Source organism: Nomascus leucogenys, chromosome 21 (assembly GCF_006542625.1).
Source record: "Nomascus leucogenys isolate Asia chromosome 21, Asia_NLE_v1, whole genome shotgun sequence".
Taxonomy (NCBI): Eukaryota; Metazoa; Chordata; class Mammalia; order Primates; family Hylobatidae; genus Nomascus; species Nomascus leucogenys.
The window spans coordinates 69,054,624-69,077,922 of record NC_044401.1 but is presented as its reverse complement, the minus strand read 5'-3'; the positions used below and the strand labels follow the sequence as shown (position 1 = coordinate 69,077,922).

At 40.7% G+C, this 23,299-nt stretch overlaps 1 protein-coding gene across 1 annotated transcript in view; it reads right to left on the bottom strand.

Moving 5' to 3' along the window:
* Positions 1-23,299, bottom strand: part of LOC115830331 (forkhead box protein P1-like) — a 385,580-nt gene that overhangs the window by 144,563 nt on the left and 217,718 nt on the right. Inside the window, exon 3 of the mRNA XM_030801756.1 lies at positions 16,699-16,793. The gene's annotated coding sequence lies outside the window, so the exon portion shown is untranslated. The remainder of the gene's footprint in view (positions 1-16,698; positions 16,794-23,299) is intronic.

Genomic DNA, 23,299 nt, shown 5'->3' with positions numbered 1-23,299 from the left:
AAATGATTTAAGAAGGCAAAGCAGTGAAAAATCTGGATTATAAAAGCAAACAGGCCGGACGCAGTGGCTCACACCTGTAATCCCAGCACTTTGGGAGGTCGAGGCAGGTGGATCACCTGAGGTCAGGAGTTCGAGACCAGCCTGACTACCAAGGTGAAACCCCATCTCTACTAAAAATACAAAAATCGTCCGGTCGTAGTGGCAGACTCCTGTAGTTCCAGCTACTTGGGAGGCTGAGACAGGAGAACTGCTTAAACCCGGGAGGTGGAGGCTGCAGTGAGCCGAGATCACGCCATTGCACTCCAGCCTGGGTGACAGAGAGAGACTCTGTCTCAAAAAAAAAAGCAAACAGACCTTGATCCAAGTCTAAAATCTACCTCTTTTTTTTAAATTTTGAAATAATTGTAGACCACAAGAAGTTGCAAAAATAGTACAATACCTATATACCCTTCACCCAGTTTTCCCCAAGGTGAAATCTTATACAGCTGTATACAGTATCAGAACCAGGAAATTAGCATTGACACATTACTGTTAACTAAATGACAGATCGTATTCAGTTTGGTTTACTTCTTCTGTAACTCTAGGCAATTTAATAATAGGCAATCTCTCTGAGCCTCAGTTTATTCATATGTAACATGAAGGTGATAAGAGGAGCTACTTCATAGTACTTACAAGAACTCAGTAAGATGGTGCTAGTATATTGCTTATAAAAGTAGCTATCACACAGGACAAATGGCCAGATTACAATTATTAAACAAAACTTCTGGGATTTCCAGTTTGCTCTGACACTTTCCCTGAGGTCCTTCCTACTTCTCACTAACATAGAGATGGCATCTGCCACCATTTATAGTTTCATCCCAAAGGACAAAAACACTAGAAAAACAACAGAATGTAGCCTACTCTAAGGACTGAAAGGAAATGTAATTCAAAATTCCTCTTCTTATGTGCATACATTGACTTTTTTTCTTTAACTTAGTGTTTCCAACAGTGAAATGACTCAGGTGCTACTGATGATGCCCTTTGAGGCCTCTAGGAGAGAAAGGAGTGAACTAAATAAAATAGCTGGACCTTACACCAATATCTAAGAATAATCTTACACTTTAAATGGCTTTGTGTCCTTTTTTGTTGGGTTGCGGGGGCGGGGAAGATAGGTCCTTTTTTTCCCCCTACTATGACTTTTTAAATCTCAATTATGTTTTTTGTTTGTTTGTTTTTGAGGTGTAGTCTCACTTTGTCACCCAGGATGGAGTGCTGTGGAGTGGTCTCGGCTCACTGCAACCTCAGCCTACTGGGTTCAAGCAATTCTCCTGCCTCTGAGACTACACGTGTGCACCACCACGCCTGACTAATTTTTGTAGAGATGGGATTTCACAAAGGCTAGACTGCTCTCGAACTCCTGACCTTAAGTAATCTGCCCACCTCAGCCTCCCAACGTGCTCTGATTACAGGCACTGAGCCACCACGCCTGGCCTTCAATTAAATTTTCTGAATCAAACAGATTAAATGCAAGCCTGGATCTACCCTGTCGTAGTTTCCAAACCTACTGGTGTCAACACTAAGGAAAGGAGGACTCTTTAAGAGCCGGGTTTTTTCATTGGTCTTAAATAGATCTCTTTTTGGATGTACTTTTTGTACATGCAAGAAAGAACTACATATAGAAACAGTTCCAGGCACAACCAAGGCCTTCCCATCTGGGCACTATCCCACAGTCCTGTTGGCCCTTGCCCTCAACCAGTTGTGTGATACATCCGCCATCTCTCTGGCTGTGGCATTGCATACGCGTATCAGTACTGAGAATGTTCCAGGACCTTCCCTCCTTCACAGCTACATTTTAGGGATACAAGTATTTAATTTATAATGAGGAAAGAAGAACTCTGCTGGGGTTCCCCCTAACCCTAAAATGTTCATACTTTGAGAATAGTTGAATGGAAAACCTTAACTTAAGGAATTTTCTCTATCTTTTTTTCTATTCTTCTTCTGTCATTTTGCAAATTAGCTGCATTTTCAAAACTTGCCACCCACAAACACTGTGAAACACTAAAGTGTCTGCTGTTTCTATCAACAGACGTAATTTGGAATCAGTTAAAAGGACAAATAGTATGTCCACTAATCAGCCATACAGCTAAAATAGACATCTTTGGTTCACTTTAATACCCAGATTTCTCTTCTCCAAAAATCAGACCAAATAAGAATCATATTTGAAGCTGGGTATCGTGGCTCACACCTGTAATCTCAGCACTTTGGGAGGTCAAGACGGGCAGATCAGCTGAGGTCAGGAGCTTGAGACCAGACTGACCAACACGACGAAACCCCCTGTGCACCAAAAATACAAAAAAATTAGCCGGGCATAGTGGCATACACCTGTAGTCCAGCTACTTGGGAGGCTGAGGCATGAGAATCGCTTGAACCCAGTGGCAGAGGTTGCAGTGAGCCGAGATCGTGCCATTGCACTCCAGCCTAGGGGAAAGAGCGAGAGTCCACCTCAATTAAAAATATATATATATTTGGATCATTTTAGCTTTGACTTCAGATGAGGGCAGGCATCTTAAATGAAATGATTTCCAAGGACATTACTTAGTGCTAAGATCATAGGAAAATAATTTAACAAATACAGAACTAGACACATTCTATACCACATATATCAACTAACTAGTTTATAAGACTTGGTGTTCCAAGATTCATTTGTAATTGAATCAAAGAAAAGATGTGGGGATACAGGCAAGCAACTTATTTTTCATTTTATAAAATATACCAAAAAAGGCTGGGTGTGGTGGCTCATGCCTGTAATCCCAGCACTTTGGGAGGCCAAGGCAGGCAGATCTCAAAGTCAGGAGATCGAGATCATACTGACCAACATGGTGAAACCATGTCTCTACTAAAAGTACAAAAATTAGCCGGGTGTGGTGGTGCACGCCTGTAGTCCCAGCTACTCTGGAGACTGAGGCAGGAAGATCGCTTGAACCTGGGAGGCGGAGGTTGCAGTGAGCCAAGACTGTGCCACTGAATTCCAGCTTCAGTGACAGAGCGAGAATCTGTCTCAAATACACACACACACACACACACACACACACATATATATATATACACCAAAATGATCAAAACCTGGTTTCCTACCTGAATTGAAAAGAAGATGCCTTTAGCTTTGTGGGCCACTATCTCTTGTCCAGTTCTAACTGCCTTTTTCTCAACGTGAACATATGTTTCCCTTAAAATTACTTCTTTTTTCCTACCCTGGTGTTATGCAAGATCCCTGCTTATTTTGGCGATGAAAACAAAATAAGAAGAGCCACCCAGAGTTCTCCATTCCAAAGAGAGGAGCTTCCCAAGAAAAGCAAAGTTTTGCTGTTGTATTTCCTTTCAGCACTGCTGAGAGCAGGCGGCATTCTTCAGTGCAGAAATTCAGTGTGGATGGGGGAGCTGGTCTTGAAATCCCTATTAGAACCATGAACGGCAGGTGTGGGCAGGGACTACCTATAGGCTATAGGTTTGAAATCACTTAGTTTTTGTTTAAAAAAAAAAAAAAAAAAAAAAAGAGGAGTGAGGTGGTTAAGTAGACCCAATATGCAATGAGAAAAAGTGCTTTTCAAGCACAAAATACAAGGAAAGGAGAGGCTTGGTATTTCAGAGAGAGCTGAAGAAAAACTAAACTCTCAGACTCAGAAGGCAAACTTTGACTTTATTTCTATGATCAAAATCCTCACAAAAATGGCCATAGGCCTAGGTGAAAGCTTTAAAAATTTGGGAGGGGCTAGCATGCTTATGTAAGAAAAACAAAGAGCGGCTTGCATATAGGATATTGGTTTCAATGAGGAAGGGCGAACGCCAAGAACAGTATAAGAATTAAGCACTCACATAATAGATCACTGTGAGCAAAGCTCTCCTGCAGATGTTGGAGTTGGTGATCTAAGCCTCACACTTGGAAAGGTTGTGTGACTGGAGCCATGATATATAAAGTAAGACCCAAGCGCCAAAGTTTTGATTTAGCCAAGCAAACGTGGCTGTTTTTGTTGGGTGGAAGAGGCATTTTTTTCACTGAGCAAAGAATTACGGTAAACATCTGCTCACCATGACCACAGAAGAGGTGGTTGTTTTCATCCAAGGTTATTTTAAAGGAATAAATTTAATTAATACAACCACACAGTAATAGTATCCAACCTTATAATAAGTCTGCTTGCTTCTATCCACAAACCTACTCACTAAGGAAGCACCTAATAGAGAAAGTTTCCTAATGTTGCCTTTATGGCTTCTTGAGGACCACGGATGTGAGGTAAGACTTTTCCATCTCAAGAGATGCTTGAAAACCCAAGCAGACTTCAGTTTTTATCTCATTCCTTAGGCAGTTGTTTTCCAGAGGCTTCTCTTGCTCCATTAAGACTTTATTATAATACCCATATTATTTAAGCAACTAAAGACTCATTAAAAAAAAATTAATGAGGCCGAGGCAGGTGGATCATGAGGTCAAGAGATAGAGACTATCCTGGCCAACATGGTGAAACTCGTCTCTACTAAAATTACAAAAATTAGCTGGGTGTGGTGGCACGCACCTGCCTCAGGGAGGCTGAGGCAGGAGAATCACTTGAACTTGGCACACGGAGGTTGCAGTGAGCCAAGATCGCACCATTGCACTCCAGCCTGGCTACAGAACAAGACTCCACCTCAAAAAAAAAAAAAAAAAAAAAAAAAAAAAAAAAAAAATTAATGTTCTAATGGGTTGAAAGCTTTACCTCACATATAAATGTCCCAGACCACATCTCTCTCTCTCAAACTGCTCCTTTGAAAGTAACTATAAGAATTAATAGAATCCAGAATGCGGTTTTAAAAAATTCCTTATTTGGTTCTTTCTTTAGGAAGGAATGGGGTGGTAGGGAAGCTAGTAGGAAGCTGAATTATTCAGGCTGACTGTCATTCAGATCCGTCAAATTACAGCTCAAAACATCACTTTACCTTTGAACAACCAGCCATACCTGCTCCAAAATGAGAGTCACCCATAATTATTATGAAATGTTCCTAATTAAGATAAAATAACCAAATTCATAAAAACCTCCACTTCCATTCTGACTTAAACAAACTTCTGCCTCTACCGTCAGTATCAGCAGAGCCAGAGCCTTCTAGATTTAGAAAAGCTGGTTTTGCATAAACTACATGCTAGCACTGAATAAAACTGAAGAACTAAGGTTTACTATTTCTGGCCTAGAGTCATGTCAATATCATCAATCAACAAGATACTAAGTTTGCTGAATATAAAGAACAGAGTCGGCCGGGTGAGGTTGCTCATGCCTGTAATCCCAGCACTTTGTAAAGCCGAGCTGGGTGGATCACCTGAGGTCGGGGGTCCCAGACCAGCCTGACTAACACGGAGAAAATCCGTCTCCACTAAAAATACAAAATCAGCCAGGTGTGGTGACCCATGCCTGTATTCCAGCTACTCAGGGGGCTGAGGTAAGAGAATCACTTGAACATGGGAGGCAGAGGTTGCAGTGGGCCGAGATCGTGCCACTGCACTCCAGCCCAGCAACAAGAGCAAAACTCTGTCTCAAAAAAAAAAAAAAAAGAAAAGAACAGAGTTGTCCCTCATACACAGGGATACATTCCAAGAACCCCAGTGGATGCCCAAAACCATGATTAGTACTGAACCCTATGCATATGATGTTTATTCCTATACATGTACACCTATGAAAAAGTTTAGTTTATAAATTAGGCACAGTAAGAGATTAATGATAACAAATAACATAGCACAATTTTAACAATACTGTAATAGAAGTTATGTGAATGTGGTCTCTCTGTAACTATTTTCTTGTACTGTACTCACTTATTTTCAGACCATCATTGACTGCTGGTAACTAAAATCACGGAAAGTGAAACCATGGATAAGGGGAAACTACTGTATTTTCTCTCTTTGATTTATCTATTTCCCGTAGGACTAGAACACAGCAATTCATAGAGGCCAGACTTCAGTAAGCTTATTGAAAGAATAAATACTAAATTCATCAACTCCATTTATTCCAACAGTTGTAATACCAAACAGGGTCCCAGATGCTGGACCAGGCTAAGAGCAGCTTAGAAGTTTGGAGTGGGAGGCTGTTGGTGTTTCTTCTTTTCCACGCACTAGTCTTCAACAAATACCTATTAAATACCTCCCAGGTGCCAGTTGCTGTGTTCAGTGTGTGTGTGCGCGCGCGTGTGTGTGTGCACGCACATGCATGTGTGTATAAGTCACATATGCAGGTGTGTGTGTTGAGCAGAGGAGGGAGTAAAGGGGGAGGTGCTATCATTTGAATGTTATTGATACTAGACAGAATCTTGAGGGGTAATTAACACAGGTTTTAGGGTTCACCGAGTCTGGAAAATTACTCTGTGTTTGTTTATTCACCTTCCACAATGCTAACTGTTATGTGTGCTAAGAAAGGAAAGAAGGTAGGCAGAGATGAACATGGAAGAAGCAAGCAAGTTTTTGATACCCCAACTTCCCTTAAGTGATGATGAACCATTAGACAAGAGACCGGACTACAGAGGCCGCAGTCTATTTAATAACCATCATGCCTTCAGCTATAAAACAAAGCCAGCCTAATGTAGCCCACTAATTCTGCCCCATCACAGTCAAGTTTCACTTCTATAAGTAACTCCAACATCAGAGGCCACTGTGGTCAGAATTGGAATATAACCATGTGCCACTATAATAAATTATGCTTAAATAAAAATGCAATGCATCCATCATATTTGTATCATCAAGGTATTAAATCAGCTATAATTTCCAAGCCTTAAAAGAAAATTCCAAGATTTTATGTATATTCCTAGTGAAAGATAATGTGATGAATGTCATAATAAAAAAAAACTTAGTAGGAGGAAATAATTTTTATCCTTTTTAAATTTTCCTTATGAAATGCATCATTTTAACATAGCGCACTTCAACATCGTTACCCATACATGTAAATTTGTTTTGATAAAATGAAGAGCCTTTTAATCCAAATTGCACAGTGATGCTTCTACACTGATCTGTTATAACTTAGTAATCAGAGTTAACAGACTGCCTAATTAACCAAGTCATCATTTGCCAAGATCCAAATATGGGATGAATTGTGGGCCAAGGAGAAAATATGATGGACATGAAAATTATTAATTCAGGGAAGCATTAAAAGCATGTGAAACTAAAGTTCTTTGCTAAATCTCACCATCTTTAATATCTTTTATTTTTAAGGTGTAAGTAACATGCAAAAATAAAAAAATACATTCCATCCAGGGCACATGGAAAAACATTTATATCAACTAGCTAAATGGACATAACAAAATTTTAAGCCTTTGACAACCAATGAGGTATAAAAATCATAGATACCCATTGATAACAAGTAATATCGACGGAGGGCTTACTAGGTGATAGAACCATATTTGGTGTTTCACATGCTCCAGATGTTTATTCTCTATATCCCTAACCCTTCGGGAGGTACTGTTTTTATCCTCAGGTACCAGATGAGAAAACTGAGGTTCAAAATATTCCTTTGCCCCCAAGAATGTATGAATAAACAAATAATATCTGATCCTTTCAAAATTATTAGGAAAGTGATTGTTAAAATTCTATAATTTAACTCACTGAAGTTTTTCCCAAGAAGGTTTCATCCATTCACTTATTATGCATTTATTAAGAAACAGGAGATGGAGTTGACTTGGAAGATGTCAGAAGGCTCACCTGTACAAAAATGTTTCATCATCAGGATATTATTCCCACCACTTATATTCTTTATGTGACCTAAAAGACATATGCATTTTGACTGGGCTAAGCTACTTTATAAGCCAATTTTTCTGGGTCATTCAAAAGCAAGTCTGAATGTTAATATAGAGTTTAATCCTACTAAGTCCACCAAAAAGACCATCTTTCCCTCGGCTACTTGGCCACTCCTATTGATCCTCTGAGGCATCATTCCTGCTATGAGGCCCTCCAATCTCCCTTCTCCAATCCCCTCCCCAATCAAAACGCACAATACATCAGTATTCTTGTAGCTTCTCTATCACCATATTAAAACTGACTTTTCTGTCTACCTTGCACATGTAAGTTGTTAAAATCAAGCACCTTGCCTTAGGACCACAAACTGTGGCAGATGGTAGGTGGATGGTTGGAGAGAAGAATGAATAGAAGGCAGGCAGGCAATGAATGAACTCTAGACTCCTCGAGGACAGAGGCATGGTATCTGAGGCACAGCCCACTCTCAAGGTAGTAAATGTCATTGAAGATGTCAAGCATTAGGCAGACAACTTACTGGGAAAACTCCCATAGATGACATTCAGTTGTGGGTTAGCTGAACCATATGATATTTAAAAGTTCCTTCCACCCTGCAATTCTATGTATTTGCTGTGTATCAAAGTACAGTACCCGATGTGGTACATAAACATAGTTCACTTTCCCAGAATTCTGTCCCCTTCTTCTGAAACCAGCACTGTTTTCACCTACTTCCCATTGTTTTGTGGAGGTCAAAGGCCATCCATGCCTTTAGAGACGGACACATGACCCATCCTAGGCCAAGCAGGACCTCCCACCTCCCCCAGCTCACTCCTGCTCCAGCTCCAGTGAGTGTTTCGGCAAAAGGCATGTGGCACACACCAGACCAATCACAGAAGCAGGAAGATCCAGATTCCGTGACAGCTGCTAGAACTCTTAAGAAAAGATCTCTTCTGCTGGAGTTGCTACAAAAACAAACTCATGAAAGGTTATCCTGCCACAACCAGGGAATCGCCTCCGTGAATGAATCCAACAGGGAGCACAGCACAGCCAGGAGACTGCCACCCAGACTTAATGGCATGATCGGAACCTCCTGCTCCAGATTTCCCTGGAGCTAGTTCCACAATCCGACTTTTCAACATTATGAGCCAATGAATTCCCCTTTATGACTAAGCTGGTCACTCAGAACCAAAAAGACCTAAAATATGGTGAGCTCAGTATTTTAAGGCACCAACACTTTAGAAGTGGGCTGTCTGCTCTTTGTGTTAACAAGGCAATATGAACACTTCAAACCTTTTAAGTCAAAATTGCTTATTTGTGGTCTCCTGAAACTGGCGTTTATACATTTCTTCAAGCCTAATATTTTTCTAATATTTGAAGGTCAAAGTCCTTGGCATACAGCTTATAAACCTATAATTCTACTGACTAAGTAACCAAAGGTCTTCTACTCTGTTAGCCAATGTTACCTTTCAGTACCCCAGATTCACCCTGGTAAATAAAAAGCCTTCCAGGTGAATGTTTCCAAGAACTAAAAGAACATTCTGAACCTGCTTGCTGGGAAAATGCCCAGGTACAGGACCGAAGCTTTGGGAGGGAGACCCTCTCGCTTTCACACAGGTGATTGAGCAGAACAAATCAATTATTAGGTGGTCAGAGGCTAATATGAAGTAAAATGAGGGCTACAGAGATGAGGTTAATTAGAAAAATGTCCCAGAGAAAAATGACTCAAAGATCTAGAGAAAATGTCTTAACAGGCACATCCAACTGGAGATAGAAGAATGGCAATTAAGTGGTTGTCCTTGCTCCTAATCAAATTGGGACACATTTTTATTTCCCATAGCTCTTGTGTTAACAAAAAGAAAGCATTTGAAGAAGTCTAGTAAGATCAAGCAGGGCCTATTAGATAGCATTGAGGTATAACAGCTCCACATGCAGTCCTAGAGTGAAAAATTTATGTGAAAACAAAATAATGCCTGCAAGTCAATACCCCAAGAATATGTGTGCATGAGGAAGACCGCATGGCACAGTGATTAAGAACCAGGGTACGACCGGCTGTGGTCACTCATGCCTGTAATCTCAGCACTTTGGGAGGCTGAAGTGGGTGGATCACCTGAGGTCAGGAGTTCAAGACGAGCCTGGCCAACATGGCAAAATCCTGTCTCTACCAAAAATATAAAAATTAGCCAGGCATGGTGGCATGCATCTGTAGTCCCAGCTACTTGGAAGGCTGAGGCAGGAGAATCGCTGGAACCAGGGAGGTGGAGGTTCCAGTGAGCTGAGATTGCACCACTGCACTCCAACTTCAACCTGGGCAACAGAGCGAGACTCCATCTCAAAAAAAAAAAAAAAAAAAAAGAAAAAAAACACAACTGGGTACGACGGGAAGGAATTTCTAGGTCCAAATCCTAGCTTTGCTCCATATAAGCAGAGGGTTCTGGGTGAGTCATTTAACTCACTATTCTTCAGCTTCCTCACCTGTAAAATGAATTTTTAGAATGATGATTACTTCACAGAGTTACTGTGAGTTAATAAATATCAAAGGCTTAGAATCATGTCTGGCACACTGACAGTAAAGGTAGCTATTATAGGGTAGACCTTTCAAAAGCTAGAGTGTTTCTCTTAAACAACTGCTGTTTATTGAGATTTTTCAGGATTAGATTTTTCATGAGTTTAGAAAATTCTACTTCCACCTCTCCCTACTTTTTAAGCATGCAGAATATTGGTGATAGCATGAAATGCAAGTTATTCTAAGTACATACGTATAGACAAACCTAAGAAGGTCTAAGCACCAATTATTCTACGAGTAGAATCCCAAAGAAACCGCCATGTTTAGGAAGTGAGTCAGGAGTGGGAGACTATTTTGTGTCACCATTAATGACTGGGGAAAGATGTGGACAAAGACAGGACACAGGCTCTCCTGGTTGGAATACCCAGGGCAAAACCTTTACTGATCCCCTGCGAAAGCTGGCATTGAGAAATTCAGCCCTAGAGCATCTTAACCAGAGTCACCTGGCACTGAGAGACTGCTGAACCAAACTGGACTCAGACGATGCAGCAAAATTTCAAAACATTAAAGTAAAAACCCTCAGAAAGCTCCTAATCTTCCCCGCTGCTCCTCAGGCACCAGGGTATTGAGCAAAGGGCAGCACAAGGGCTGATCCAGGCCCTCAAGCATCCCACGTAAACTGCCTGATCAAGTCTCATATTACATGGATCTGTTTCCCCTTTCATGAATTATTATTTTAGTTTCTGAAGTGATATTTGGAGACAAGGGTGTTATATATTTTTAGAGATGCAAAAAATCTGGGTGTTAGCCACTCTGACGGTTATCATGAGTCTAACCAATGTTTTTTTTTTTTCTGATTTATTCACTTACTTTGACTGAAACTTACTGGATTTCATCTTTTCCTTTCCTAAAAGGATATTAGTAACCACGTTTGATGCCTTTTTAAACTATATTTTAATCATGTCCTTTTATTGTTAGGTTGCAAGAGTACAAGCTATGAATTAATAAAAGAAATGGCTATTTTAATTTCCCAGATAACCCTAGTTACTCCATAAGTCGTGTAAGTATATGATTTCATAGATTTCATTCTTTTCCACCAGAAAGTCATGTGATACAGAGTGAGACAGGTCCCTCTTTCTGCTTCAGCTTTTACATAAAAAATTCACAATGAACAACAAATGTCAACCACTGACATGGTGGAACAATATAGCAAAAATAATAGATCATCTTCTTCAAGCAGGTGGAAGAAATCGGTGTTAACAATGAAAGACATTTGTATCTAACTCCTTTCAGACTATATAGACTTCGGTTTTCTATCAAAAGAGAAGTTACGTGAATTTTCAGGAAAGATACATCAAGTATATATTTTTTAAAAAAAGAGAAGAGAATTAGGCTGGGCATGGTGGCTCACACCTGTAATCCCAGCACTTTGGGAGGCTGAGATGGGCAGATCACAAGGTCAGGAGCTCAAAACCAGCCTGGCCAGCAAGGTGAATCCCCGTCTCTATTAAAAATACAAAAAAAAAAAAAATACTAGGGAGGCTGAGGCAGGAGAATCACTTGAACCCAGGAGCGGAGGTTATGGTGAGCTGAGATCGCGCCACTGCGCTCCAGCCTGGGTGAAGGAGCGAGACTCCATCTCCAGAAAAAAAAAAGAGAGAGAGAAGAAAATTTACAGGAAATTTAATATGCCCTCTATTGCAAGGCAGGAGATCAAATCAGCTCTGATTAACTTAAAGGCAAAACATATCCCCAGCAAGAAGGCGTACAGACACTGCAGCACCCCAAACTCTCAATTTCCATGGTTTTCTGGATGTGGGTCAGGCTCCAGACACTGAGCCATTGCAACGCTTGAGGTTTCTAGCATGTGTTACCTGAGACAGGTCATGAGCATCCAAAAGTCAACGTGTCAACAACAAATATAAAACAGACTATCTCACTGCTTGCTTATTTTGTACTTTTTGAAGTTAATTCAGCAGATGAAACATGAGCAACTATAATCAGGAATCAAGGTTCTTTGCCATCTTTGCCACCTCTAAAATGAACATCACAAGAAAGTACAAGATGAGTTTTATCAGTGGAGGTCCCCAAAGCCTTTGCTGATACCCTTAAATCAACAGCACTGTTATTCTGTTCCAGACGTTGTGCGAAGTGCTTTATACATACCATCTAATTTAAGCCGTGCAATAGCTCAGTGGCTAGGTAATGCTATTACCCCTGCCCCAGGGAAGTAAACTGAGTCTTAGAGACAGAAAATAATTTGTCCAAAAAAAGAGCCACTGAATGAGAGTGTTGGGGTTTGAGCTTGGATCCCAACGTCCTTAATCAATTTGTACCACCCACAATATCCTTCAGGCTCAAATGGCAAATGATTCTGTCTTCACGGGGAAGATAATGTATAACACCTTCTGGATAGGACACGCAGAGTATGCAGTACGTAGTGGGAACTTCCAGAGAAAACCCAAGGGCAGTATTCTATTCCCACAATAAATGTGATATGTGTAGCTTTGTTCCTTCTCTTTCTCCCTCAACCAGATACAGTCCTCTTAGGTGCCAGAAAAACACAGAAATTCATAGGGAAATCCCCAGACTCTGACTGATTCAACAAATACTGACTGCATGCAGACCTACCATATGTTAGGCACTGCTAGCCATGGAGAAGCCACACTGAATAAGACCTACTTCTTGCTTATTACCTGATAAACAGGTGAATTCATGAAGGGACAGGGCTGTAACACATGGAACAAACAAGAGGTTTGTGTCAAGAAAAACATAAAGGGGATGTCCCCTTTCACGTAGGTGGTCAGCAAAGGCATGTTCAAGGAGCTGATTTTTGAACTGAACACTAAGGGATGAGAAGGAGTGAGTCCTGGGAGGCACAGAAAGTATCCCGTAGTTCAGAGGCAAGGGAGTTTTTATGACATCTGAGAAGAGTAACGGGGTTTAAATAAAATATTGGAAACCACACAGCAAAAGCTCAAAGTTCCCAAGAGTCTTTTGAACACACAAGATCTTCAAGCCACTATCTCCACACAGTGAACATGATGGAAGCAGAGCCTATGTCAGGCAGACCCCTGATAAGTACTACTATAGGCTGGGGTCTGTTGCCCCCAAACCATCAATTCTGTGATATGGTGTCAATGTTAATGAATTATCACTGCAGGTTTGTTATTATAGGTGGTGTGACTCTTACCCGTCTCACCTAGCAGGGCTCAAAAACTCAAGAGACAGTCAGGGTCACGTGGTTGGCACTGTTTTTCAATCTGGGTACAAGTCACCAACTGGGTCATCCATGAGTACTGCTGACATTCTTTGCCACGGACCTGTGGCAGCTTCTGTGTGCAGATGACACAGTTCTTTGAGGGCCATTCCCAAGAAGATCTGTGGGGGACTAGGACCTGCTTTGCCGAGTCAGCACAGAGGCAGGGTGGGGGATGAGGTGGCAGAAGATCGACATCATGTAATATCAGCCTGCACGAGCGAAACCCTACGAGTTTCAGATTATCATCAGCAATACCAACTTGAAAGCAGTTAGTGAATTCTGCTTGCGAGGCAGGCCCATTGTCTGACTAAGTAAAAAAAAAAAAGGAATAAAAAAAGAACTGCATGCTTCTCGGGGGAAATTCTCAAAACAGGATCCAGAGACCTAAGCTCTGCTAACAGGGCTACAGCAGCTGTATACATAGCTGCATGTGTCCTTGAAGATGGACAAGCTCCCAAGGCTCTACTTGCATTTAAATACCAGGTGAGGATCAATGGACTGTGAAACATGCGTCATCTATCAGTAAAACAACGACCAGTGAACCAGCAACAGGACGGTACAAGCTTGTCAGAGACAGAGATTTCCACTGTATCACCTGGGGTGCCTAGTACAATGCTGGCATTTATGGTGTACCAGGATCCGTGCTAAGCTCTTTACAAGCATCACCTCTCTAACTCTTCATAGTGAGCTGGCTTCTATTTTTATCCCCTTTTCCAGATAAGGAGGCCATGGCACAGAAAGGTTAAGTAACTTCCCTAGGGTTGTTCAGCCAGGAAGTGGAAAAGGTGGAATCTGAATCTAAGCCGATCTAACTTCAAAGCAGACACTCTTAACCATGCTGCTATCCTGTAAGCACAGCAGGCATCCAAGGAGTGTCTGCGAATGCATCCATTACCCTAAGTTTTACGACTACTCGTCACAGGCCAGTATAGGCAGAGAATATATTATTAATACAAAGCATAGGGAAGTCTCATTCTATTCATTTTATGGGATAAAAAGTTTCACAAAAATCATGTACAGGCCAATTTGGGACAGAAAATTTGGACAGGAGTGGCTTACTTGTCCCGTGCACCCCACTCCCACGGTAAGCTTTCAGCAGAGATACAGGGAGCAACAAATCACAGAAATGTGGGGTGGAGAGTTCTGTCCTGTCCTTGAGTCTACATAAGAACAGAGGGACAGTGCAAAGCTGTCAGCAATGTCCCCTGCCCATATAGGGGGAACAGAATTGGGTGTGAGTGCGTGCTGCTAAGACCTCATGCTAGTACTCAAGCCTTAATGAAATCTTACATCCACAGGAAGGAAAACCCACTAGACTAGCATATTCGAGAGTTTAAATTTTGCTTTATAGCTCTCTTCATAAAGAAATGTATTTCTCAGATTTGCCATGGCACTTTCAGTAAGAATATTATGGTCTTAAAATATTTACTGAGCTGTATCTCTGCTGAGAATTAAACAGGCTAAAATTCTAACATGTAAAATTCAAACAAGGCACAGTCAACAGAAGGCATTCATTGAAAATAAATAAAAATTAAACACGTAAGCAAAATTGACAGCATGATTTCGTATAAGTAACCATTATGGTTGCTCAGTAAGCATTCACCTTTCCTTAGTACTAGAACCCAGAATTTACCTGGGATATCAGATTGTTCAAGTCTACAGATGCATTTCCCAGATACCCTTATAGTTAGCGGTGGCTAATAGGACGTAAGCAGGCATCACTGGATAAGGCTACAGGGAAAGTGCTTTAAAAAGGCCTGCCTCAGCTAGTAAAACTACTTTTTGTCTGGGATGTAGAGGCAATGGCCTGAGAGCCAGCAGCCACCATGTGACCTTGAAGATGAAGGAACACACTTGAATAAGCAGAATAGAAAGATAGAAGACACAAACTGCTCTTCTCAGATATTTTTATGACAGAATACTTAAATAATTTTTTACGCTTATATCTCTCTTACTAGAAAACAATTCTTAACTAATATAATGATATGAAAACATATCTAAAGATGACACTACAATTTTCTCTGAGGGGAAAAAAAAAACTAGAAAATTCATGAATTGGGATTCTGATTAACCCTCTATTCCCAAAGCTGTTTGTTTAAGTATGACTTGCCTTCTTAATTAGTATTGCTAGCCCAGGGAAGCATATTTGCTGAGCCTGTCTCTCTGTTTTGACATGCAAGACTTGTGAAATTCAAACATACTTGTAGGCATCCAAAGCATTATTATTTATTAAGGCGTATATTAAAGGTGAGATCTTACAGCACTCTCAGATTCTGATGATTAAAGGAAATTTAATCGTTCTTCATTGGCATTTGATCTTTAGCCTACCATAATCTACCCGCATATCCCTTCATCCATATTTGATACTAAAAAAAAAAGACATTTCAACAGCTTGTCCCTCAACTGTAAAATAGAAGGAACGTACAAACCACATTACTCAGAAAATAAGAGAGCTTTCCCCCACACTCATTTCGCTCACGAAAGCCCAACGTGATTAAAAAGGTGAAGAAGTCATACTCCACAAGGTGAACCAGAATGACTGTAGAGCCAATCATCACATTCGTAAGGAGTTTCGAAATTTTCAAAGTGCTTTCACATGCATTATATCTTGTTTCATCCTTACAATACCATCTTTCAAGGTAGTAAGGGCAGGTATATATTTTTTATTCCTGTTTCTCGCAGATAAATGGTTTGCTCAAGGTCAGACGGAGTGGTACCCAGCGAGGTGTCAGGTTTACAGGTCAAATGTCCGTTTTTGATGCATCCGATCAAGGGACAGCCTACTATAGTCTTCAGGCCAAATATGGCTTACTGTCTGTTTTTGTAAATAAAGTCTCACTGGAGCACAGTGACACCCATTTGCTTGTATATTATCTATGGCTGCTTTTGTGCTCTAAAGGCAGAGTTGACTAGTTGCAAAAGAGACTGTATGGCTCATGAGGATGACAATATTTCCTATCTGGTCCCTTACAAATTTCACCAACCCCTGCATTAGGTCACCTTCCCACAAATATGATCCACGTTATGAACCCTATTCTTGAAAACCATAAAGCTATCATGGGGGGTAGCAGCATTCAAATGCCTGCTAGCTTCAGAATCAGGGCCTGGTAATTAGAAAGGCCATTATCTTCTGCAGGATTACTATATCGACCACTGGGTCCCCCGCAAAGGTAGATGGCAATTTTTAGGTGGTATACAGCATCAGTGGTGTCTGTCACTTACCCTGAAATTTTAACGTGTCTCACAGCCATAAAAAGCCTGGGGTCACTGGGAGGGGGCATGCATAATGCCACAGGACTGCAACATACAGAGGGAAGCTGAAAGCAAAAAGAAAAGAAGAGGTTAAGTGAAGGGGCAAATGGTGATGCTTCAAAAGCAACACAGACACGTGAGCCTTTGGTATCCCTCATTTACACGCCACATTTACCTTCAGTATTTAACCATGTATCTAAGCATCTATTTTATCCTTTGCCTTCTAGAATCAGCATTCGACCTAGCTCACAACCTGAATTACAGGAGGAGGATGCAAAATGTTATGTAGGTGAGTAAAACTGTCACTCTTGAAGGCACTGACATGCACTTAGGAAGTTAAGTTCCTTTATCTTCCATACCATTATTTCTATTTCTTTTCTTTTTTCTGAGGCAGGGTCTCGCTCTGCCACCGAGGCTGGAGTGCAGTGGCACATTCAGGGCTCACTGCAGCCTCAACTTCCCAGACTCAAGCGTTCCCAAGTAACTTGAACTATAGGCGTGCACCACCATGCCCAAATAATTTTAGAATTTTAGTAGCCAGGCTAAATTTTAGTAGGCCGGCTGGTCTCAAACTCCTGAGCTCAAGTGATACTCCTGCCTCAGCCTACAAAGTGCTGCAATTACAGGTGTGTGCCACTCCCAGCAATAATTTTCTTTCTTTTTTTTTTTTTTTTTTCCAGACAGAGTCTTGCTCTATCGCCAAGGCTAGAGGAGTGCAGTGGCACGATCTCAGCTCACTGCAACCTCCGCCTCCCAGGTTCAAGTGATTCTCCTGCCACAGCCTCCCGAGTAGCTGGGATTACAGGTGTCCGCCACCATGTCTGGCTAATTTTTGTATTTTTAGTAGAGACAAGGTTTCACCATGTTGGCCAGGCTGGTCTCAAACTCCTGACCTCAAATGATCCACCCGCCTCGGCCTCCCAAAGTGCTGGGATTACAGGCATGAGCCACCGTGCTCGGCTTATAATTTCTTATTTCTCAAGATAAATTCTCATAATTACAGTGCTAATACATCCTGAGAAATAAGAAAAAGAAGATCCATAGGTCCAAATGATCATTTTGCCATGAGTTTTGATGTTTTAGCCTGTCTCAATGCGCCCAGTAGAAGAGACAGGAGGAAGTAAGTACATACGTGGACCCAGGCGCCCTACTAGCAAAACATAAAAGCTCTCTCCTGTCAGGCAAACAGAAAATCTTACTTGCCACAGTTAGCAACTCTTTTCTTTTCAGTTGCATTTCAAATGCAGAAGGAGACTGTGACACACCTTCTCATGGAAACAGTCACTCTGTTCATGTGCTGAGACTGCAAAGCTTTCATCGCTTGGTTAGGTTATTAGTAGAATATTTACCAAATCCAATTCCAAGTAAGTTGAAGTTGCTGACAGATAAGTCAACTCATCCTCAAGCACTTTCAGAAAGTTTTTGCGAATAGCTGTCGGCAGCAAGGTTTCACATGCCAGGTCTTTTCTGCATAGATCCTTGAGATAATAATGCCATCTATATGGCCCTCAAGATTAAATAAAGGGCTCTCACTAATACAGGAAAAAAAAATGGAACTACAGAATGGGTAGAAAGCCTGAGCTTTCGGGGCACGTACATGCATGTCTGTGTGCAGTGTTCTCTTTCAATAGTAAATTCAAGCAATACTTTGTGAATTTACATGTTTTTAACCTACTCAGATGGAGAAGTTGAAACTAAAAAGGAGATGCATGAAGTTTTATGATTTGAATAGTCACCTGTCTCCGGAAACCATGTGGGTTGTCTGCCTACCAGAACTCAGAAGAGAGTTAAGAGATGGTGTTCCCAGTGGGTGTCTCTTCTAGATATGAGATAAACTCAGGCCAGATTTGTCCACACTATGTTTTCTAGGTATCTGGTGTCTACTGTGCATAAACTATTTGCCAAATGTATCACGACTTTTGAATCTTCATTCTTATATGAGTTTAATGTGCTATGTGGGCATTTTCCCTCTTGAGCAAGGGAGCTTAAGAGTATGATAAGAATGCATCAAAAATGTTTTTAAGATAATTTCAGTTGGTAAAGGTTGTAATCATTCAAACTTAATTGGTGAACTCATTAATGAGCAACTGCCACTAAAAGAAAGACAACCATTGTCATTGACTTATCAGAGCAATGAGATAATGAAGTTAATTATATTGTTTTCAATGGATTTACACTGGCTGCCTTTTAGATTCTACATTTCCAAACATTTGATCTGACACCCCATGTGTTTGGTCTCTTAACAAAAAACTATGAGCTGTGGACTCCTCAAGGAAAAGTCGGCAGATCACAGCCTCACGTCAGGGCAATGCAATTGGAAAACTTTTCTCCCCTTTATTATCTACTTGTAAAATGTTATAAGCCTGTAAACTAGTTAATTTATGAGCCGTGTTAATAATTTGCTCACACTCGATCGCAGGTTTGGCAAACACAGTTTCCAAGGGATGTGGGAGGATAATTTGTAGGTCCGGCTTCTCTCCTAAGGGGACACTAACTAATTTGACACAGTAACATGACATTGATGGCGGGGCACACTAATGACCATTCTCCAAGACAGGGCTGTCAGCCTGTCTTTTCAGTGAGAAGCCAGTCTGCATTCACGGCTGCTCAGGACTGGATGCTCAACTAATTATTCAGACAGCGACATTAATGAGAGCCCTCATGTTTATTTTCAACATACTAACCAGCGCTTAGCTTCCATTTGTCTGATATGGTCACTGATTAAAATGTGTTTCATGAATAGTAAATTTGAACTCTAATATAACAAAGAAGCACCGGAGAAAAATAAGGAACAGCTGACTGGAAAACCAACCTTGTCCACACAACTTGTTTTCTGCCTCATATATCGTCAAGGACAAAGTGACAGTTAGTGGGAAATGTCATGGAGTACCAAGAAAAGTGAGAGGAGTATTTTTAATTACACATGTCTGTGGACAAGTCTGACTTTTGACTAAGGCCCCTGGATCCCAATATGGCCAAGAGCAGCTTCCATCTCCAACGAACTTCACTAACTGTATGGTACTGAATGAAAATTTGTGTTTTATTGTTTATTCATTTATTTATTTATTTTTGAGATGGAGTCTCGCTCTGTCGCCAGGCTGGAGTGCAATGGTGTGATCTCGGCTCACTGCAACCTTCACCTCCTGGGTTCAAGCGATTCTCCTGCCTCAGCCTCCCGAGCACCTGGGACTACAGGTGCCCACCGCAATGACCAGCTAATTTTTTGTATTTTTAGTAGAGGCGGGGTTTCGCCGTGTTAGCCAGGATGGTCTGGATCTCCTGACCTTGTGATCCACCTGCCTCAGCCTCCCAAAGTGCCAGGATTACAGGTGTGAGCCACGGCGCCCAGCCCTATTATTTACTTTTTTGAGACAGGGTCTCACTCTGTTGCTCAGGCTGCAGTGCAGTGGCATGATCTCTGCTCTTTGCAGCCTCAATCTCCCAGGCTCAAGCCATCCTCCCATCTCAGCCTCCCAAGTAGCTGAGACTACAGGCAGGTGTCACTATGTCTGGCTACTTTTTGTATTTTTTGTAGAGACAGTGCCTCACTGTGCTGCCCAGGCTAGTCTGAAACTCCTGGCCTCAAGCAATCTGCCTGCCTTTGTCTCCCAAAGTGCTGGGACTACAGGCATAAGCCACCATGCCCAGCCTGAATGAAGATATTTAAAGTTAGTATTTTCCAGGAAATGACCAAAATTTGCTTATGTGGGTTTTTTGAACCTTACAAAAGTTTGATCTTTGATTAGTGTATAATATGATCTTCACAAACATTAATAAATGCTGTTGTATTTTTTCCAAATCTACTGTAAAACTATACTGCCGAGGGTGTTTTAAAAAGTGTTTTTTAATATCCCCTTTTATGTCTTGTTTCTAGTCTACTAAACCTTGTAATCAAGTTCTTTGTACTTTAAATTAAATTTCTATTTTGGTATGATAAATTTTGTCCTTCATTTTAGGGTGATTAGAATCCTAAAATATTCATATAATCATGATTTAAAATGAATAACTTTCAAAAAAAAAGGTGTGCTTAGATCTATTAAAGGTGTTAAAAAACTGAAAATGATTCTGATATAGTTCATTGTAAAATGTGCAATTTGAAATAAGTAACAGTGGTAGTATTTCAACAGATGTTCTATCTGCCATCACGGATAAAGAATTCTACTCAATATTGTGTACAACTTCTTATTTTATAAAATAGCAAAATGAATTTGAGTTCACGTAGATCACTTTGGGAAGGAAAATGTCATTGCACGCAACATTTCTTAAGTATGTATTCCTAAACTTACTCACTCTGAGATAGATCTGTCATTTTAGAATGCCAAAATGCCTAAATGGCACACAACATGTGGGAAGTAGATTCAGATTGCAGGCTAATTTTTTAAATATATTTAAACAAGTATGCAGATAAATTGTTCCAAACCAGCACGACTGTCTCTAAATGCTGCCCTTCCCCGGGGACTTGGAGACAGGTTCTCAGATTATCAGCACCTCTGGGCACTTTATGTATGTTAAACATTTGTCCTCCATAATAATACAAGAAAATGCGGTCAGTCTGTGGCAGAGACCAGCTAAACCATCAAATCCATTTCTTTTTCCTCAGCACACAGCTGGAATGCATTTCCCAGCATCCCTTGTAGTTAGGTGGGGCCTGGTGATTGATTTCTAATGAAACAGACGGAAGTGGGTATACACTACTTTCATTCAGATCCTGAAGCCTCTGGCACCCTGCCTAATGACTGCTTTCTTCCCTGGATTGTGGGCCCAGAGATCCAGTAGAGAACTCCTAGTTCCTGGAGATAGTGGGGTCACTGGATGGAATTCGCCTGGGTCCCTGAAAGACTACATGGAGCAGAGCCACCACCGCTCCTGTCCCCGTCAACCAGCACTAAGAGTGGGAGGTGCTCACCCATTAAACTGCACTGAGTTAAGCTCCCGAGCAGCTGGGACTACAGGCGCGTGCCATCACACCTGGTTAATTTCAAAAATTTCAAATTCTGGAATGTTGGTTACAGCTGCTAGTATCTCTTACCCAAATACATGGACCTTTCCAATTTCTCCCTGGCTTTTACTTGGGTCTCCAGGTAACCGTAAGTAAGCAGAAGCTCTGTCAATTTGGAACATTTTCTGAAAATATTTCACAGTTACGATTATTTGCTCCTCTAACTAAGCTAAGGGTAGTAAAAGGAAAGGGAACCAACAGCTAATATATTCCCAAAATGTGTCAGGCATAGTTTTACTTACTTAAGCTTCACATAGCCCAGTAAGGAAGTTTGACTCCCATTTTACAGATAAGAATACTGAGCTTCTAAGAAGTGAAATAAAACCAAATGCCACAGAATATTAATCCAGTTGACAGTTTCCTAGTTGAATGCCTTTTGTTCTTGTTGTTGAATTGGCTTTTAATATCCAAACTTTACAGAAAATACATGTTCTATTTATTTCTAAATAAAACAGTTTTGCCTGCTGCTATTATAAAAGAAAAAATCCTATCACATCCTTCAAATGTAATGTTAACATTTTTAATGAAACGGGTGAAGGTTAAGTGTCACATTGCAGTACAACTGGTAGAACATCAGAAACTTCCCTAGAGGTTTTGAAAACCCAGCCACAAAAGTGATGCGTCTCAGATGTTCTTCATGATTAAAAAAGAAGTCACATGTCAAACAAAACAAATGTTGAGATCATATTAACTGTTAAGTAATTAATGTTTTAAACATTTTTACATCCTTAATGTGATAGCTGTGTATATATAAGACATTTTACTATCTTTTAGTCATATTTTAGAAAAGAGTTGGTAAACTTTTTCTGTAAAGGAACACTTAGCAAATATTTTAGACTTTGGTGCCACAAGCTCTCTATTGCAACTACTTGGGTGTTATAGTAGAAAAGTAATCATATGTAAACAAGTGGGTGTTGTTGTGTTCTAATAAAACTTTATTTACACAAACTGGCAGTGGACTGGATTTGCCAACTTCTGCTTCAGAACATTGATTGAGGGTTTTGCACATTGACATATAACACATTAAAATTTGTCCTATGTAAAATAATGTGAAATAGACTCTGGTCAGCACTTTCACTCAGGATGTCTGACTGCCAGGGATGGATTACTGATGGTAAGGGTAGTTGCCTTAATTTGCCAAAGGGTTAAGAGATGAGTGCTGGCGGGCTCAGCTTCCACTCACTCATCCCATGCCTGGTTCTTTCCCCTAAGTCATGCCACCTTTCCAAGGGCCCATGCGCCCACATAGAGAGCTTACTAGAATCCCATGCCATTCCGAACAAAAATCCAAGAAATACTTGCAATAACCAAAAAAAAAAAAAAAAAAAAAAAAAAAAGCTGAAGCTTTTTCTCATCAATACAGTCAAGCCCCTGTGTTACAATAGTGTAGGTAACAGTCACCTTAAAGTGACTTTATGTTGGAACTTTTTTAAAAAAGCAAAATAAACAATAGATTTTAGATGTCACTGGAAGAGTGAGACAGAAATGACATCCGCTAAAAGTTTCAAAATCAGTCATGAAGATTCCCTAAATTAGAAGCAAACCGCTTTCTTGGATTTAAAGGATGTTCTG